Source organism: Egretta garzetta, unplaced genomic scaffold (assembly GCF_000687185.1).
Source record: "Egretta garzetta isolate BGI_Z169 unplaced genomic scaffold, ASM68718v1 scaffold100, whole genome shotgun sequence".
NCBI classification, from domain to species: domain Eukaryota; kingdom Metazoa; phylum Chordata; class Aves; order Pelecaniformes; family Ardeidae; genus Egretta; species Egretta garzetta.
The window spans coordinates 559,028-563,632 of NW_009258265.1; positions in this window are offsets into that span (position 1 = coordinate 559,028).

The following is a 4,605-nucleotide window of genomic DNA, read 5'->3' on the forward strand; positions in this document are numbered from 1 at the left end:
AGCGAAGCGGTGAAGAGGCAGAGTAGGGGCCCAGTGTATGGGAAGTCTGAGGGGAGAGGGCTGTGAGCCCTCAGGTGGGAGGTGCAGGTGGATTACAGGACTGGTTGGCTATAAAGCTCCATGGTTCTGCTGCTCCTCATAGCTCTTCTCCAGCTCACAAGGCTCCTCTGCAGGACTGCAGCCGGTGGGACTGCAGCCGGTGATTAAACACAACTTTGGCATCGGCACGCTGAAGGTAGGGAAAAAGCCGGTTGATGGGAGTGCTGGCTTCCAGGGTCTCTGAAGCAGGGAGAGTGGACACCTGGAGTAAAGCCAGAGAAAAGGAGATGGTGGGAACAGGCAGGTCAGTTCTGGGTCCACCACCTTAAAGTTGCTCTGCCAGGCTGGAGGTTCCTGGGCGAAGATTGTGCATAGCCTCCTCGGACACAGGGGCAAGTATGGGGACTGAGGACCACTGGGGCTCTGCCCCTCTGCTGTGCAGTCTGCATGTGCGCAACCTCCTCCATCACTCTCAGCTTCTCCCCTCTGCAAAATCCTAAAGGGAGCTGCAAACCCCCTTTGGAATGAACCTTCATGCCAGCAGGGCTAGAGCCCAAACCACAGTCATGCTAATGAGGCAAAGCTAATGCCCACCCACTGCCTTGAGGAGGTTGTGTACATGCCAGAGAGACCCAGCAACGGTAATGAGACTGCTCGCTTGGCACAGGCTGGGATGAGGAGGCAGTGGCAGCTGCTGCCCAACTTAGCTCCGCCGCCCAGCTCGGAGGGAAAAGATTCCTTCTGACTAATCTTGAGACAAGTGTAATTAGCAGGTCTGTGGTGGGGGCTGTGGGCGGCAGTCATGGTTGTCCCCTGTCCCCGGCTGCGTGGGCTGTACTGCGAGTTGGTGGGGAAGGGGTGGGCAGAGCTGGCTGTCAGTACAGGCTGGGGTGCTCCTGCAATCAAGGGCCGAGCAAAAAGCCTGGCAGCAAAATTCCCCGTGCCCAAGTCGGTCTCTTCCAGGAGTGTTCAAAGAACCGGGCCATGGGAGGGGTTTGGGCTGGTAGCCTGGAGATAAGCAGATGATGTCCAGCTGATGGCAAGGCTGCAAACAAGTGTGGGCCTGGCACACACGTCTCTGAACGCTCTGTCAGGGCTTGGCCAAAAGCCTCTTTCAGTTCATCACATTTTGCGGGTTCCTGGTTCTTTCCTACAACATGTCAGGGTTTAATACCCCACTGCCTTCCTGGTGCTGCATGAACATGAAAAAATAAAGGCTGGTCCCGCTCTGGGTTTAATTCAAAAGTCTGTTAAGCACCCATGTTATTTTCAGCATCTGGACCTGTGTGTGTCAGCATGTGTTTAGGTGCTTCCCTGGACAGGGATCTAAGAGAAAGACCAAGGTCATTTGGTTTCTGGAAAACCAAAGGGCTTTTTAGTGTGGGGTATAAGGCAGTAAGCGGCAGCAACACAATCATTTGTAATCACCTGCCCACACTGCTATTTAACCAGACTGAGATAACAAATTGATGCTTATGTTTGCAAGCAACCCTCTTGAAAATATTTTTATTTATATCATATTTCAGTCTTGCTGCACCAGGGCAGGTTTAAGGTTGGACATTGGGAACAATTCCTTCCCCAACAGGGCTGTCAAGCACTGGAAGGGGCTGCCCAGGGAAGGGGTCGAGTCCCCATCCCTGGGGGGATTTAAAAGCTGGGCAGATGAGGTGCTTAGGGCCAAGGTTTAATGGTGGGATGGCAGGGTTAGGGTAAAGGTTGGACTTGATGAGCTTAAAGGGCTTTTCCAATGTAAACAATTCTGTGATTCTGTGATTCTATGATCCAGAAACGTCTTCTGTTAAATCAGAGAAATTCTGAGCATGCGTGTGCATGTAATAGAACCTTAGAACCTTTTCAGAAGTAACTCAGGAACCAAGGGTTCATCTTCCCAAGGTCCCTCAGTAATTGCCATTTTAAAAAAAAAAAGTTCTGGTCCAGAATTTATTTTTGTACCTAAAAGCCAACTAGAACACTGTGATCAACTCTATAGGGAAAAAAGCAACAGGAAATTGTGATTGACCTGAATGAAAACCAAAAAAAGTATTGGATAAACACTAATTTCAAATGGGAAATCCAAATAATTTCAGCATGAAATAATCAGACCTCTCAGTTTTATATTGGGGAGAAGTCTTCCTCTGAAAATGAAAACATGGTGAAATTTGCCTGCATTTTTAAAGCTTCTGGAGGTCACAAAGTCAGTCCTAACACAGCCCAGGGCGGGAATGCTGAGTAAAGCTGCTGCCCAGTTCTCTGCGGGGGCCTGGATCCAGCCCAGAGGAGGTTTATCTCCCCAGTAAATTCAGGTTTAGGACCTTCTCCCCAAACTGCCAAACACCTTTCCTTGCACATACCTCTTCCCTCATCTTCCTTTCCACCATCAGCAACCAGGTAGCCCAAAACACATGCTGGTTTTGTGCATTTGGGAATAGCCATGCTGGTTTGAGGGGCCGGGGGCTCTGCACTCAAACTGTTGTCCCAGTTTTGCCTTCATGCAGACTTCTCTGAATCCAGACTCATCCCAGTGAAATGGGAGCTGGGAGCTACAGCTGGGTGAGTAAGAGTTAGGAAGCAAAGCCGCATTCATACAAGATTTTAATTTTCAACTGTCTTTACCTCTATAATATGAAATGGGGCCTCCACAGATCCCACACAACAGGGCAAGGGAGGACAGGAGGAGCAGAGCATGCAGAATTTGGCCCTCAATTGCATATTGGTATCCATGACAACCTCTCATTTCTCCCTGCTCACAGTAATTGCTGAAACTCTCCTCCTGCACCAGCACACCTCTTTCTGGGTCTGCACCCCCTTGCTGGGGGTCTACAGGAGTCAAGGGACTGTGGAGTGTCTGTAGTGAATCCATGCATGATGAGCCAGGGATAGCACAGAGATGTGACGCTCACAAGGACAAGAAACTTTCCATGTAGTGCCAAGGTTGTGAGCATCACTGCCCTCAGTGCTCTGGCATCAGTCACTCCATCCCTGCATCTTCCTTGGGCCCCGGAGGCACCCCCGGTACCCCTGAGCCCCAAGTGCAGAGCAGCCAGCAGGCATGGACCTGCTTGGACCATGCTTGCCCTCAGCAAGCAGCCGCATCCCCCATGCATTTTAAAATCATCAGCTCATAGCTGCCCTCACAAGCGCGGCGCAACTCCACAACGCAGGGGGAGCCAACCTGGTGTCGAACAGCATCGATCCCCTCAGTGAATCCATCCCACGAGGGCCACCCTGCGCTGCAGTGCTAAGGCTGTGCTGTTTTCCAACACGGAGCTCTGCAGGCTCACAGGCCCACTGGTTTTAATGACAGGAGGAAATTTCTTCTGCACAACAGAAGCGAGTGGGATCCTTTGAAGCCCAGCTCCCTTCCCCAGTCAACACCAGCAGGACCACTGGGCTCATGTGATGTCTCATTAGGTAGCTCTCCTGGGCACAGGATGCGTCCTGGGGAGGCTACACGTCGGCTCCAATAATGAGGCAAATTGCATCCCAAACCCCTTTGAGGTGGCGGCTCATGCCAGTAAGACCAAGCTTGCGGAGAAACATTAAAGACCCCCCATCTAGCTCACAGCCCTCCTTCCCTGGGATGAGGTCAATTTGAAGGCAGAAAATGAAGGTCTGGCTTTTGATTAGCATGTGGCGCTGCCTGGAAAAGCAAAGGCATGGTGGGCGGGTGTAGGAGCGAAGGGCAGTGCGTTTGGTGTGTCTGCAGCCATCAGTGACAAGCTTGTTGTTCTCTAGTTGCACAGAGGACCCCGAGAGAGGAAAGGGGGTTTTGCAGGATTGCAAGCAGAGCCTTTCTCAGCCTTTCTTGCAGGCTGCCAGGCTTGAGGAAGGGGTTGTCACCAAACAGTAAACTAGGCCAGGGAAAGGCCTGGAGCCAGGTGAGAGCTTCACAGTGCCACAAGCAACACCAAATTTTGCCATGCTGTGAAGGATGACTGTGGCCAGAATCGTCTGGTCTTCAGTGTGAGGAGTTGGCTGTTCTTGCTGCTGGGGGTAGAGGAGATGGTGGTGCTGGGGTTGCTGTTCCCAGCCCCTTGCCACCCACATCCACACACCAATGCTTCTGGCAGCAATCGGCTGAGCTATCCTGAGCCTGGCACAGGCAGGGCAAGGGGCACCAACACTTCTGAATGGGTGAACTCCATCCAGGCATCCTCCTCCTGGCCCCCCAGTTCTCCCTGTGCTGGAGGACAGCCTGCCGCACGGCCTGCAGCACCAGTTTGGGAGAGCAGCCTCCAAGCGTGCCCTCTCTGAGGTTATCTGCATCTGAGCAAGGCCACTGGTCTCCAGTGGGTTGTGTTCCAACTGCCCTCCTCCAAGTGTGTTTCAGGGAAAATGGGAGCCCCTCCAAACTGCAGGGGTGGAAGGCTTGTGCCACGTGACTGTCCCCTTCTCCTGCGAGGCTCTCTGCTGCAGGGGTCCATCTTCCTTTGCAAGCCAGGATGGATGCGGTGAAGGTAGAAGCAGGAGGAAGAATTTCCTCTGCAAAGGAAGAGCTCTGCCTCTTTTATGCTCATTTTTTTCTCCTTCTCTTCCTCAGGCTTTGCTGCTGCTTTGCTGCTGGTG